Source organism: Stegastes partitus, unplaced genomic scaffold (assembly GCF_000690725.1).
Source record: "Stegastes partitus isolate 25-593 unplaced genomic scaffold, Stegastes_partitus-1.0.2 Scaffold643, whole genome shotgun sequence".
In the NCBI taxonomy this organism is placed as follows: Eukaryota; Metazoa; Chordata; class Actinopteri; family Pomacentridae; genus Stegastes; species Stegastes partitus.
Window position 1 is genome coordinate 224,681 of NW_007578374.1, and position 16,012 is coordinate 240,692.

General features: G+C 42.4%; 1 protein-coding gene across 1 annotated transcript in view; it reads left to right on the plus strand.

Moving 5' to 3' along the window:
* The window catches only part of LOC103363230 (pyruvate carboxylase, mitochondrial-like), a 182,665-nt gene that overhangs the window by 133,679 nt on the left and 32,974 nt on the right, over positions 1 to 16,012 (plus strand). The window lies entirely within an intron of this gene.

Genomic DNA, 16,012 nt, shown 5'->3' on the forward strand with positions numbered 1-16,012 from the left:
TGTTAGAAAGTACAAAATCCAGTGGTCCATTCTGTTTTTACAAGGTCTGGCTCTTGTGTCATTTTGATGATAAGTAACATGTCTGTCAAACCCAGTGACTGGTTTTGTGGTTCAACATCATGAGCAGGAACGATAAGTCACAATGGAAAGGTGAGGAAAACCAGGAGGGGAAGCCAAAGCTGCAGGCAGTAGTGAGTTCTCACATATTCACACCCCTTCATTTTTCTTTTTTACACTTTCTGTGCTTTAGGTTTCATTTCAGATTGATAGAGCTGATATCTTTGCATCGTTCCACTCTCTGTAACCCATAGTGACAAAGTGAAAACATTTTTTTACAAACACCCGGCTCATGCAGAAAGCGCTGACATGTTGGGCTTCATATACGTCTCTCCAGGAACACCAGCTGCATCTCTGCCTATACTTTATCTGTCGGTGTAGCCCGGTGCACAGTAATGGCTGTCCTGCTCCCCTCTATACGGTGTCTCCCACTGCCCTCCCCTATATATCTTTCTCCCCCTATTATCCCCATCACCCTTCTCTCTGGAGCCATTTCCATCTGCCCTCCTCACTTCCTGCTGTCACTATCAATTTCCTCCTGTTTTTCTGTGTGTGTGTGTGTGTGGTAGACTTTACATACAGGTGTGTGTCTTGGCAGCACGTGTGTGTGAATGTGCCGCAGCATACAGGTGTGTCTGTAATTGAATGTCCCTGCTGTTGACAAGCCTCCGTGCAGCCGCGTGTCGTTTATGTTGTTTTTCCAGCTGATCCGCGCCTTCCTCCCCTTCCTCCCAACTCCTCTCGTTTATCATTCCTCCGCTGTTTTCTGTCTCTTCTCCCTCCCATCTTCCATTTCGCATGTTCTCTCTCTCTCCTCGCTAGTTCCCTCTCTAGTTATTATTCACTCTATCCCTCTGTCGTTCCTCATCTTTCCCCTGTGCACGCCGCTCCCGCCGCTGTTAGTTGATTTGTTTTTGCAGTTTCATATTTCCTTCCATGTTTTCTTTCACCCCATGTTCACATTGTTGTCTATTTTTTGCCTCCTCCTCTCTTCCCCCTCCCTGGTTTCTATCGCTCTTGTTCTTCCTCCTCTTTCGCACCTCATCTCTCTCTCTCTCGTGTTCCCGATTTGTTTTTGCAGGTTTTCCCTTCACTTTCTGCTTTTTTTTCTGCCCTTTTATCTAATTTTTACACTCTTGTTCTGTCGTTTCCTGTCTTATTCCCCCTCCCCTTTTCATTTATTTGTACATCTTCTATACACTCCACTTCTTACATCCTTCCCCTCTCTCATTCTCTCCTCCTTTCATCGCCTCCATGGAAATCTTCTCCTTATTTATCATTTCTTAGTCCCACAGTCCTCCATCCTGCTCGACCCTCCCTAACTCGTTTATGTCTAAATCGGATTCCTCCCTTCTCTCCCTCCCTCTCTTTGTGTATACCTGGTCCCCCGTTTCCTCTTTTTACAATATACTTCCTTCTTTTTGTGCTAACGCTGCCCTATTTGTCATTCTCTCTCTTCTTTTCATACCTGGCTGCCATTTCCTCTCTCCTCCTCCTCCTCTCTGTATTCACGAGTATTCCTCTCTGTCTGCACTGTCCTCATATATTCCCAGCCCATGTCTATATTTTTAGATTGTCTTGCAGTCAAACTCCGACAGCTTACGTGGAGGATTACATGCCTGTGTGTGTTCACGTGCTTAGCATTAATATACAACACTGTATGGCTTCGCTAATGAGCTCCCATGTCTGCGCTGTGTGTCATATTTAATCCTGCACATTAGAAAAGGCTGGCCTCTTTGCAACTCAGCATTTTTAGCGCACAATGCGCATAATGGCTGTGTATAATTTAGGGACAATTCTCAGTTGTGTGTGCCCCATTAGTTGTGTTTCTTTTAAGCAGGAGTTATATGAGGCAGCTAGCTGGAGGGAAGCGAGTAGCTGTCTCTGAATTTTTCAAGCGAATAGGGCTCCAACATTGCTGGTTTCTCTGCATCAAAGTGTTTTAAAAAGAAGACTTGGAGGACATTTTACAAAAATGATACCAGAGTTAACAAGGGGGCATGAGAACAGTCTGTGTCTCTTACTGTCTGTGTATTTCTGCTTTCCCTGTATTATTTGATGACGGCACTCCTCAGCCCCTTTCAGACATGCACTGCTTTCTATTAATCTGACGACATCTGATCATGCCAACTTCATGTCTGAATAAGCATCGGTCAGCCCAGGTAACAGTTGCTTCCAACATGGCACAAGTCTGAACAGCAGGCTGTCACATTAATGGATGGGAGCGAACAAGCAGCATGCTTCCAGCTGTTTGTAGGAGCCTTTCTTTTAAGTCTGCAGCATTAAACAGCAGCAGGATCCATATGAGCGTCTCCAAAGTAAGAGAGGTGTGCGTATTTCGCCACATGGAGCTGTGGTAACTTTAGTTTTTACTTAAAATTATACATTTTCCTCAGCATGAGGTCAGGATCAAACAGGATCTAATAGCAAGCAGCACTGTCGACTTCACCGTAGTCCAGACAGGTGAACTGTCACACTTTATAAGCTACAGGTAAATCATTTGGATCACATTGAATTTCCCTTCTTATTGAATTTCCCTTCTGGGATGAATAAAGAATTTTTTGTTTTTCATTCATTTGGGACATAGCTAGTTTATCTTTTGTTTATTAACGCATTATTATACAGAGATGTTACTAATTATCAGTTAATCCATTAGCTGATGTTAAAAATGCAACAAAATAGTAATATATTAACCAATAAGGCAGACGGCAAAAGGCATGCATATCAAAAAATGTTGTAGTACCTGGTTGCACCACCAGGTGGAGCCTCTTGCTGTTTAACACTGTAGCGTCTCATGGAGGCAGTCACTTGGACTTTGGGCAGTTCCAAGAGTTTTGTGGGAGTTTCATAGCAAAAGGCCACCATGAGAATGTGTTTTGTGACACTTAATGCTTATTGGCCTTTTCTTAGGTGAGCTGACAGCATTATTGTGGCCTAGTGACTAGTAATCTGTGGGCTTATGCAACGTCACTGCATCCAAAGCAGCTTTATCAGGACATGAAATGATCTCTATTGAGTTAATGTCGTATTATAATTAATAGATTACTGATTAAGCTGCTGATTATTGGTTGTAACTGTTGTGGTTTTGTCAGAGCAAAGCTGTGGGAGACATTAATGTTTGTCTAAATGACAGAATGTCGTCACTTTAGCAGAGTGATGAAGCAGCAGGATTCTGTATCCCGTGTCTGAAAAGGGCTTAGCATCTTATAATAAATTCATTTTGTGTCTCATAGCATATTAATATCACGGCTCTCTAATGATATGATTAACTGCACAGCTCAATCAATAACAAAAGCATCCTTCAATGGAACTTTTCTGAATTTGTATAAATTCGTCCTTTCAGCTTTTGGAAACATAATTTATCCGCCGTTGCCCCAGTACTGCTTGAATGACAGTTTCATTTATTGCTTTCAGAACATCGGACTCTGATCTAATTTGTGTTGAAAGAAAATCACTGAGTAGGATGGAAACAAGTTTGAAAAAAAAAGAAAAAAAATGCACTTTTACAGCCAATTTTTTTTTGTTGCTGCATTGTGATGATAACACCTCTGTGAAAGATGTTTTGTTTTAAAGGCAGGTAGTGAGAGAGAGGAGGATGTGATATGAATCTAGAATGGCATGAAATGAGAAATGACACCTACACTTGGAGCGTACTGTAGTGATTATACATATCAGATGAGCAGTGGTGGTGCCTTAGATGAGACAAAACAAGCCCCAGTTTTCCCTGAAGACTTTATTATTGACATGAAACTTAACTTTTACATTTAAGCACTTTGCAGGAGCACAGTGATGAACAACATCCAGAATCATGATGTTCTGGTGAATATGTGGGATTCAAATCAAGAGTGATCGAGATGGTGACACATGTTTATGAGGGATTCCACGCAAGATTGATGTTGGATATAGTCGTGTGAAAGCCAAACGTGTTGTATTTTGTCCAATCTGGCACAGTGGTACTTTGTATGAGCACACCAAGCAAGCTGTTTAAAGTAATTTCTCATGAGGCCGATTTCAGATTTTGTGACCCTCAGTCGCAGAGGCAGAGTCGAGCAAAGCCAGCTTAATCACAACATGAATCTGACCTCATTTTCTTAGGCAAAGTCACAACTTTTAATTGGTATTAGCGACAACAGCCGCGTGTTTCCTCTGAGAGCGTGGCCACTGAGTTGGACTGGCAGACAAGTGACTCTCTGCATGCTAATCGCGGCGCTGAAGAAGGCCTTCTGGATTATTTTCACTGGTAGCCCTCGTGAAAAGTCCCCCGTGTCCTCCAGTGGCCCTGCATTAGTATGACAGCAGCCCGAGCGCGCCTTTGTTTCTCCGGCTTTGAAACGAGCTGCCGTATTATAATGCAGAGCCAGTGTCTGTCAGCGCACCGGCTTGCACATCAGTCGGTGGTCTTTTTGATGACTGAAGAAGAGAATTACAGTGAATTAATTGAGCGTGTTTGAATATTTTAAAGCGAGCTCGGCAGAACTGTGGCTCAAATAGGCCGCCGATTCCTCAGAACTCACGGCATTGTCGTTGTTTACCATCAAGGAGACGCGATATATTATTCATAGATGGGATGCATTAAGTATAGATGCAGCGTATACGTTGCTAGTTAGCGTAGCTGAGCATTCAGCGGCACCAAAGCGGTTAGCTCGCCTATAAATGCTCATCTGTGTGCTTTCGTGTCGCGATTGTTCACCTTGGGTTTAGTCTGGGTCGACGTTCCATGCTGACCAACCCTTCAACTTTCCCCTTCTCATCTTCCTCTTTGCATAATTCGTCCTGCAGGCTATCCGTGCCCACCTCTCTCATTCTCGCCGCATCTTCATCACCCACTCCCTCGCACATCTTCCTCCTCCTCTCCCTCCTGACCCCCGCAATTTCCTCAACTCCATCCCTGCTCATCTTTATTCCATCTAGTAAATCTTACACTTTTTTTTTTTTTTTGCATCTCCTTTCATCTCATCTCTGCCTCCTTTTTCTTTTCTTTCTCTCCCTCTTGACATGCAGAATATGTCTAAGAGGTTTCAGTGCATGTGTCCTACATAACCACTGGCTGGCTGTGTGTGCCTTCTCGTGTCTAATGCTGTGTTTACACTTCTGTTTTTTTTTTTTTTTTTCCCTCAGCCTGTGCTCACTGGAGTGTGCCTGTGCTGCAGTGTGCTCTCGAGCTGCGTTTACAGGTTTAGTGATGCATCTGCATCTCGGTATGAGTTTGTCTACTTGTTTCTGCATCTGTATGTATGTCAGTATCTGCGAGTGTGTGTGTGTGTGTGTGTGTGTGTGAGTGAGTGAGGGTGGTTTTATCAGCTCTTGCAGATGGCCCCAGCCTCTCATCCATCGTTCCAGTGAAATGAAGAGCCCTCTGAAGAGTGAAGGCAGAGAAGAAAGGAATGGACAGACAGACGTGGAGAGAGAGTGAGGGGGCGATGACACACAGGGAGAGAGAGAGAGGGAGAGAGATGGGAACAGCGAGAGGTTGGAAAGAGAAGAGGGTGATCAAAAGATGCAGAGATTGAGAGGAGTGATGGGGAGAGAGACCACCAGAAGGGCCTGTTTACACAAAACACTGTGGGGTGTGTGAAGTGCTCATCTGAAAAGTGTGTGTGTGTGGGCTTATCACATGGGCGCTCCGTCGGCACAGGCACGAATGCAACCCAACTTCTTGATATTGCACCAATAAACCTATCAGACTTGTCAGCTTTAAGTGACACTCGGCTTGTTTGTGTCCCCGCGAGTGGGGCTCTGCAAATGAATTATTTTGATTTTTTTCTTTCCCCGCTGATGTACGGCTCGCTGTAAAGGTTCGGTCACATAGCTAGAGGTGTGCCGAGCGCATTTGTGTGTGACAGTTGGCTTGCATTAAAAAAGAGGCTCTTCAAATCGCCGCGGGATAAGGAGTGTTTACGATGCGGCACCCGCAGGAGAGAAAACAAACAGAAACGAGACGGAGAGCGAAGGGATAAACAGGAGAAAATAAAAAAAAAATAAAAAATCACGCAGGGAGAGATGAGGTAAAGGAAGAAGAGCTTGTGTTGGTTGGAAAAAAAGGTGAGCGAGGGACAGAGTGTAGCTGTGAAAGGCGACTTTAGAAGCCAGAAAGAAAAGCAAACAGACTCTGGGGTGGCGAAGGAAGGAAAATAACAGAACGGGGAGGAGAGTTTGTTGACAGGTCGGGCAAAGAGAAACTAGAAGGAGAGAACAGTGACCTGAGACCAGAGTGGGTTTTTTTTTTTTTTTTGTAAATCGCTTAAGGAAGTAACAAGCAAAAGGGGAAAAGAGAAGGAGGTCTGTGTTCGGATTTTGTCCTTTTTGATTGTTTTTTTCTGTCGGGCTGTGAAATGTCACGTCCCGCAGACCTTCCGTTTTATTGGGAAGGGAAAAAGACAGTAGCAGCACGCAGGGACGCAAGAACAAGAACACAACAGAACAGAAAATGAAAAACAGGCACAACATTGAGTAGATTATCAAACCCAGCATTTGCCTTCAGAATAGTGTGACCTTAAAGTTTTAGGCTTCTCTTTGTTGAATGAGGCGGCAATTTAGATAAAGTCTTGTAGTTTCATTGCCTGGTTCTTACTGAATAAAGCATTAAATAAAAAATCGACATCAAAGCTAAAAAAAGACTCATTTAAGAGGCAGTTAAGGCGAGATAGCATTGAATGGAATGATTGCAAAAGCTCTACTTATAATGGAGTTTACAAGCGTCTAAATTGGTGAAGCTGATTTTCTTTGAGGTCATTTCAAAATAAAGGCGAAAGAAGGGGCGTTAGACACATGAAAACATGACAAATCTTTAAAAAAACATACAAAAAGGACTCAAAATCATGGAAAAAGTGAGTTACGTGTAATCAAAATGGGAAATTAAAATAAAAGGTTACATTATTCAATTCATAAAGGCACAAATTAACTTTACAGTAATAAAAAAAAAGTGCTGTCTTAAAAAAAAAGACCATTTACCATTGCTAGGAGCTTTAAAAATAGAAAGAATCAACACGTTTTCTTACTTTCCGATGATCCTTGAACTAATCACCTGTCGTGTGGTTCAATTGGTGGAATGAACCAAGTTGCTAATGGTGCCACATGATCACAAAATGATGTCTGCATGAGCTAGAGTCTGTAAAAGCCCAGAGTAGCGTGGTAAACACTTAACAGAAGTTGTAAAAATGTAGTAAAATATCTGGAGTATGTGGAGGCAGCATTTCTTTAGGTAACACCTGTGGACACTTGGAAAATGTTGGACGTCTTTATTCTAGTTTTTTTTTTTCAAGATTTATAAAAGAAGTCATCACAGAAATCCAGCCTTTGTGATTTATGGCATTATAACTGTGTCACACTTGAGAGTTCTCTCCACTTCTAGTCACACTTGTGTTGTTTCCATAGAGATGCAGGACTTTTATATTACGGTGAAAAATGAGCCCACAGCGAGCAGAAATGTGACGGGAGCAACAAACGGCCAGGAGCTGTTTTGGGGTTCAGAGGGTTTAACTGGAGGAAAACCTCAAGCTTCCTTTGAGTGTGATCCAGAGATGCGGTACAAAGACACTGACTAAGACTTGAAAGACTCGCGTTGTTAGCTTTAACCCTTAGAGGCAGTCGATCTATTCGTGTGGCGTCCTTGAAGGCAAAGACTTGAACGCTAATTTTCCTTTATGTAGATGTTTGAACGAGCATAAAAGCAGCAGCCGAGGACCTGAAGGTGCTGCGCGGATAGTTTAAAGGTTGTTGGGAGGGAGAGATAAGCGCCATTGCTTCAAAATCTGTCAATTTTGGATGAAAACACTTCATCAGTTCCATTTTTTTTTTTAACAGGACATTATATAAGAGAAGGAATCAATATGGCACTGCTGGTTTAGAAGAAACCAAGAAAAAAAAGGTCAGAAATGTCCACAGTGCTAAAGGATAATTTGCGATTGAGGTCCAAAGCTGATGAGAAATGTGGGCGCTCTGGCAATCCAGTCCCGTTATTAGCGGTATACGAGGGGCATAATAAAAAGCACACTTGCCCTTATGTATGACGGGAAAGGTAATGAGAAGGGCAAAGAGAGGAGACGGCGAAGTGAGTAACTAGCAAAATGACACATACAGTCGCAAAAAGAGGCAGAAGAATAATAAGCTGCGAAAAGCCACCTAATCGAATTCATTCTCCCATTTGGCTGATCCGCGGACATCACCGGTGGCCGGTTAAATCGGTCGGACGTAATGACCGGAGCGTGCAGCGCTGGGAGCCGCTCGTTTCATGGCTGGAGCCGGCCCAGCTAGTCAAACAGACTCTTCAGCGGACGTCGTTAGGATAAAGGCAATTAAATTAAAATTAGAGCCAGCATTAGCGATCGAGCAAGGATTGGGTTTTGACTAAAGCCCTTATCTGGTCCGTATGCTGTATGTGAAACCAACCGTGATGATGTGGCTCGTAATGTAGCGAGATATACGGCGGATCCAGTCTGGTTTTACTCACTGCTTAGCGCGCCGTGTAAATATGCTCCCGACGATCCTGCGATATCCCTGATCTGAGAGCCACCTTCTGTTGTTGATTACATGCCGTGTTTGCCGTTAAATCCCTCCCACACGTGTAGAATTACGCCCCGTCCCTGCGGGGACTCCCGAACAACCATTGATCAGCTATTTGAAATGTCAACGTGGTGATGAACTTTACCTGCCGACGCCAGATGGTCGCCGGCGACAAATCAATTAGCGCCGCTGTCAGTTGGTTGACTGAAGAAATGAAGTCTCCGTCAACACAGGTTTAAGTAGCTTCATCGCTTACTTATTTATCGCTTGTTATTTTGTTGCATAGCAATGAGATCCTCAAGTGGGGACGCTCTTTAAAGTTCACCGGACAATTTGTGAGCTAGAACATTAATTCAACAACAGCATTTTTATGTTGAAGAGCTGCATGTTTCGGCTGCAGCCCCCCCTGCAGCAATGCCGTTTGTTTTCCATCTCCCATATTATCCCCATCAGCTCCCATTCACATTCTTGTCTCCACCTTCCTCCTGCCAGCTCTGCCTGTATAATGCTCTCGCTTCAGGCTCGCAGGTTGCTAAGTGTCAATCCCTCATCGCGCAAATGTGTCTGCTTTCCCGGCGCGTCCCTGCTCTAGTTTCGGTGTTTTCCGGCCCCTTTAAATATACCACATTTCCTCGGGTCATGCATGAGCTAAATGAGACCCTTCCGCACCTGTTTATTATTTCAGAAATGACTTTTTCGGAAAAGCCTGTCGGAGCTGTTTTTGCTGTCATCCGCGAGGAGCAGCGTAAGTCATGAGCCAAGCAGCGTCCTGAAGTCGGGTCACAGCGGAGGCAGCAGCTGCAGCAGAGCTTTGTAGCCGGCGTACAATAGCGGCCCGGCTGAACGGTGACGTGTGAGTGTAATGTGGCTGACGCTGCCGGGGGATGAAGTCACTAAACTGACAATATCCCAACATTCAACACATGACGGATTACCGGCCGCTGAGCCGAGAAATATCGCACTAAGCAGAGTGTCATCATTTAATAACCACGTCTGCACTTCCACCAGAAAAAACCAGAATGCACTGCGGCAGAGTAAATGTTATTACACGGCTGTTTGACGGCTGTTAACGTGTTTACGCCGCGGCCTTCGGTCCTCGGAAATAACATCAGGACTCCTCGGCAGATGGTCCGGCTACAAGTTGATATCTGGAGTGCAGCGGCAACTTTTTTCAATTTCCAATCAGAGTCGGTTACGTGAATTATTTTCCAACACATGGAGCCCTTTGATAGTTGACAGAGTAGAGAGAGATGACAGAAAATGAAAGAAATGATGAGCTGTGAGGCAGGATTTTACAGCTCATGGCTAATAGTAATTGATTGATTCATAAAAGTCAGTCATCAATCGATTATTGGAGTTAGCATTTAAGTGATGCATTAAGAAAAAGGGTCATTCCTCCTCCAATCATGACCATTTCTGCTCTGATTTGCTATATTTTACAGCATAAAAAGTCAAATTTTAGTCTGATTTATTAAATACTTCCTGGGATTTTATTTTAGTTTTTTTTAAATTGCCCATCGAGCCACTTGCAGCACACTTTTCCTCACATTCAAATTCGAGATTCAACATTATCTCAGGAATTGTTAAAGATAAAAGCCTGATTTTTTCACTGTTGTTTCTCATCATGATGTTCATTCAAAGTTTGTAGTTTTGTACAAGTAGATCAAACAATCAGCGACTATGGGTGAGTTGAAATATGAAGAAAAATTGAAGCTGCCATGAAAAGTCCCATCTTTGAGCTCATATGAATAACAAAACTGGGATGTTTTTCTGAACTATGTGTTGCTTCATGTCACAATAGCACAAAACAAAACTTATAAAATGAAGTTTATTATAAAAGACTTCGTCACAAATGTAAAAATCAAAAGAATCTGATTCATGATGAACTGAAAGTTTCTGTAGTTTTATTTTGAAAATCCTCCTGGTAGACTTCATCCAACAGGCAGCGTGAATTCTAAAATTTTCTCACCCTAAGATGCGACGCAGCACCCTAACATGGACGGTCTCTGTTTCGTGCTCGCTCTCTTTTCTCTATAGTATGTGTAAAAGCAGCCCAGCGGGGTGACAGGACCTCAGCGGTGCCGTTATTCTTCAATAAAATTGTCTTTGACCTTTCATTTTCACAATAAAGCGAAACCTCACGACACCCGAGTTCACTCAGCGCCACGCGAGCCTAAAGCCAAAGCGAAGCCGGCTGGACGCCTCGGCGGCGCGCTGCGACACACAATGTCTGGCGTTCGCTTTGCCGGCTGGATGATACCCAGGACCAGGTTCTTTAAACTCAGAGGTTTTTCTTGTTGGTATGAAGCCTGCAGAACACTCTGACAGATGAAGGTGACTCAGCGTTAATACAATTCACTGCCGTCATTATCCTGCTCTGATTGGTTATTGGTGGAGCAGCAGGGTCATGTGCAGAGCAGAGAGGAGCTGCAAGCAGCCTTTTCTGCTCAGCTTTAGCGTATTTATATGTCTGAATTGTGCAACGCGTGGGCTGGGAGAGCGTCACGTGTGCTTTATTTAAAAGACGTTGGGAGCAGATAGGCTGAATGTCATTAATGCCGGTCATGCAGACACCTTGCCAAGACGGTGTGTGTGTGTGTGTGTGTCTCTGAAAGCCGCTCATAAATCTAGCGCACTACAGAGACGGCGACTGAGGGTCAACAGAGACCAACAGGGAGAGAGAGAGGGCAATGAGAGAAAATAAGAGGGAGAAAAGAGAGAAGAGGCTGGATGGATGCTGAGCAGACAGAGAGGACAGCTTTCCTCTTCTCCCTTTCTCTCCCCAGTGTGGCCATCTGTACAGAGTGTGATTAATCATCCCGTATCCCCAGACATGGCAAGCCGTCGCTGTGACACTCAAAGCCTGTGTGTGTGTGTGTGTGTGTGTGTGAATGTTGCACTTGTGTACGTGTTTGTGTGCCTTTGTTTAGTTGTGTTTTTTTTTTTTTTTTTCTAATTCTCCGGCCAAGCCTTCGCCTGTGTTTGCATGTCTGCTCTATTTCTACGACCATGTGTCAGCCTGCCCCTCTGTTGGTGTGTTTGTGGGGTAAGAAGGCAACACGTGCGCACGCATGTTGGCATTTATGACACATTTTTTATTTGTTTACCGATGCCGCCAGTTACGGCCAGTCCCCGCGGCAACCGGGCATCGTTGATGGTGTTAATTAGCGACATGTCCCAAATGGTCCGGTTGACCGGAGACGAGGGAGGAGGGGGAGACGAACGGAGGAGGTGTTGGTGGTGGTCTGGGGAGAAAACCTTATCTCCTAAATTCTAGCTAATTTATGGAAGAAAACACATTTTTGTAGGAAATGCAATGCAGCCCATATTACAGATTTTATTAATATAACAAGGAAACATTTACAGCAAAGAGCCACAACAGTTAAACATTAAAACTACAAAATATTAACATTCAAAAACTGTAAAAGTAACAACAAATATCTGTAAAATGTTTCTATTTTAGCTCATTTAAATACAGTAAAACAGTGTAATTTTATGGTCATGGGCTGTAAAAGAAGAAATTACTTTAGGTATTGACGTTATTCAGATTCAGAAAACTTTATTTGTCCCCAGGGGGCAATTAAAAAGGCACAAAGAGCAGGCAGTGCAACAATGATATAAGAAATTAAGCAGGAAAAAAAAGAAATTAAGATAAATAACATAAAAAAAACAGTTGCATACAGTTTTGGCCTTTAAAAAAAAAATAAATCTTGTTATACTGTCAATTGATACTTTTTTTCCTGTGGTTTTACTAGATAATAAATGTTATTTACCAAAATGAGGGTAAATCTATAAAAAAAAAGACAAATTAAAACATTAAAAAAAAAAAAAATCCTAAACATACATAATGTTTCTTTCAAATAACAACAAATGTCTGTAAATATATCTGTATTTATTAGCTGATTTAAATACTGTACAACAGGGTGGTTTTTATGGTCTAATATTGTTAAAAAAAAAAAAAAGAAAAGAAAAGAAAAAATAAAACATTTGTCAAAATATAGATTTTTGATGTAGGCATTTCTTTATGGTTCGGAATGAGTTTTTAAATGGTTAACATGTAAATTTATAAAATTTTTTAGGTGATTTCACCAGTTATTTATCATATCACAAAACAGGGAAATTCTGTAAAATAACAGGAAATTGCTCAAAAAAACCACAGTCAAAATACATTTGACATTTGAAGTGAGTAAGATGGAATATCTCAATCCAGTGGCACCTGTCAAGGATTGGGGAAATATTCAGGAGTAAGTGAGCAGTCAGTTCTTGAAAATGATGAGCTGGAAGAAGGTAAAATTGGCAGCATATGGATCTGACAGACACTGTGATGGCTGTGCAGCTGGTTTGGAGCATCTCCAGAACAGCAGGTCTTACGGGGTGTAGGATTGTGGTCTTAATTTAAACACTGAAAACATCATCTCTAACCAAGCACGAGATGGGCAACGCTGATGTAGTGGTTAAATACCCGATATTTAATCAAAACCACAATCTCGCTCAAGCGCTTAGCCGCTGCAGCCCTGCAGCAGGTACACGTCCTGCGCTTTACATCAGCCAGCAGTCACTTCTTCTCTGAAATGGATTTTTCTAAGTAAATTAGTAGTTTTTGATCATATTTGTAGGGGGCAGTGCTGAGGAGTGAGCAGGAATGAGCGGAGGCTGATGGAAAGGCCGGTTATTTTGCATAAAGGAATTGGAGGCTTAGGGAGGAGGTAAGCTAGTCATGATTAACTATGAGGAATGGAGGGATGAAATGGAAAAGAGGGGCGGCAGAGGAGCAGAGGGCGATGGAGATGGAGGAGGGATGATGGACGCTGAAGGGTAGACAGCTTGGTGGCACATTACTTAGAGGGGAGGGCAGGGACGGAGGGATGGATATTGATGTGAACACAGCACGCCTGTAAAGACAGAGGGATGGATGGATGGATGGAGGGGGAACATGTGAAGCCTTTCAAGTGGCTGGACTGCAAGCAGCAGGTTTAAAGAAAGCGTGTATGTAAAAATGTATGGCTTAGTCCGTAAAAGGTCAGAAAGTAGTGACGCTGACCTCTTTGAATTGTTGTGTTTCGCCTGAGCAACAGCACAAAACCCCCAAGGTTTTCCATTTCCAACACAATAACACAGCAGCATCTCCATTAGTGTTCGTTCAGATTCTCACTATTTTCTCTTATATTTTTTTTTTTAAAAGAGAGGAAAGGTAAAGTGCCCAGTTTCAGGTTGAAGCTACATTGATGTTCTGTTAATACAAATAACAATGAAGCTGCAAATGTAAGGATTCTGTTTGAAAAGGTTTAATAATTGGAGTGTTTGGACAGTAATGATGGAGGCTCGTTATTCTTCACTTAACAGGTTGAAGTCAATCAATACAGAACAAAGCAGTCATTTTAGTTGGAGCTGCTGGAACATTTATGGGTACGATTAAAAAACAACAAATGAAAAAGAACTTTTAATTGACACCTATACAAAACTTCACATTTTCTGTGCATTGGAAATAAATCGGTAAAAAAAAACAAAACAAGTAAAAATCAGGCAGCAAGAACGCCAAAAAAAAAAAAAGAAGGTAAAAACTGGTGGAATAGTTTAACATTCAAAAACTGTAAAAACAGGGAAAGTAATGGCAAATATCTGCAGAATAATACGACTTTTAGCTGATTTAAATACAGTAAAATGTGTGAATTTACAGCCACGCTTGGGACAAATAGAAATTACTGTTTGTAAAATAAAAATACAGATTTTTCGTGTAGACATAATTTAGAGTTTTGTCAGCTTTTTTTTTTATCACAGTTAGTATGTAAATCAATACTGTGCTCTGTGATTTTAGTAGAAATTATGTGTATTTAGAATAGAATAGAGTAGAACAGAATAGAACTTTATTGATCCCTTTGGTGCAAACCTCAGGGAAATTGTTGAATTAAATTTAATTCATTAAATTAAATTTAAATAAAATGATGATTTTTTATTTTTTTCCCCCCAACAACAGAAAAGATCATAGTTTTAGCTGATTTAAAAGGGGTCATTTTATGTTCAAATGTTCTAAAAGGATTAATTATCCTTTTTAAAAAATGTTATTTGATGTGGACGTTAAAGTTTTGACCTTTTTTTAAATTCAGGTAACATGTAAATAATGCTTGTTTTCCAGTCATGTTACTGTTTATTATCTGTAATCGCACAAAACAAGGAAAAATAGAGTTATAAGCTTTTAACAAGAACAGAACACATTTTAAATATATATATATATATTTAATATATAGTGCCAGCTAATGGACTGTCATTTTCTATGGCTGCTATTTTTTCTGCTTTCAAACCAGTGGAGGTAAAAATGACCAAAGGACTTTCTTTTCTGTTGGTTCTCTTTAATTACTGGAGAAGATAACGTGTCACTTTATCAGTCAGACTTTTTTATTAGCTGAAATGAAGAAACCAGAGATATCTCAGAGGAATGGAGGAGAAAAAAAAGCCAAACTGTGATGAGAATTGAAGGGAAAAGGGATTATTCAGTTGCAGGATGCATTGTAAAAGTTAATGCAAAAAAAAAAAGGATATCAAGAGCCAAGGAACGAATCAAGTTGAGGAAAAGGTGGAACCAAACCTCAGTGTGGACGCTTGTAACTGTAAAGCACTTGTGAATCAATAGAGGAGGAAGAGGGAAGAGAAACCACAGACGGCTAAAGAGATATTTTAGGGCTGAGCAGAGAATAGAGACACAGACAAAAAGGCGGGTGAAGAGTTTGTCCAAATGTCACAAAGACACCACCGGGAGCCAGAAAAAAGGACGAGATGATGATACAGAGAAACGAGGGACGGAGGAGCGAGTGCGAGAGCAGACGCTCGCGAGAAGGAAACCCACAGGGGTCGTAAAATGCTTCCCAGCAACGAAATAGATCAGGCCGTCGGAGTATTAGCAAGGGGAAGGAGGGAAAGAGCGCTAACAAGGACAGAACAACTTCCATCACCTCGGTTATGAGCACAGGATAGTGGTGGAGTGGGATATCAAACGGAAGAAGGGAGGAGAGATTGAGGGGAAACCGGTGGGGGGAGAGGAGGCTGGAGGGGAGCAGAAAACGAGGACAGGCGAGTGATCTTGAAGAGGATGGTGGAGTGGTACCCGGAGTGATGGTGAACCTGAGAATTAGGTCGGAGATCGGTGCTGTTTGGCAAAACTGAAGCGCTTGAGCTCCACTTGGAGAACACTGATCATAAGCTGCATAACAGAGAAACTTGAAGACAGGCATGACTCTAAAATAAAAAAGAATCACTGTGGATGTTTTGCTGATTAAACAAAGCAGCGTAGGAACGGTGACCGAGGCGGGTGGGACGGGATGCAGGGCGGCGTTGCTCGGCAGCAGGAGGATGCCGCGTAGAAACGGGAGACGGTGCGATGAGAGCGCTAACAATGTCAGAGGAGACACGTGCCAGTGCTGTGACACTATCTTCAGCCGCTGGCAGCCAGAGACGAGGG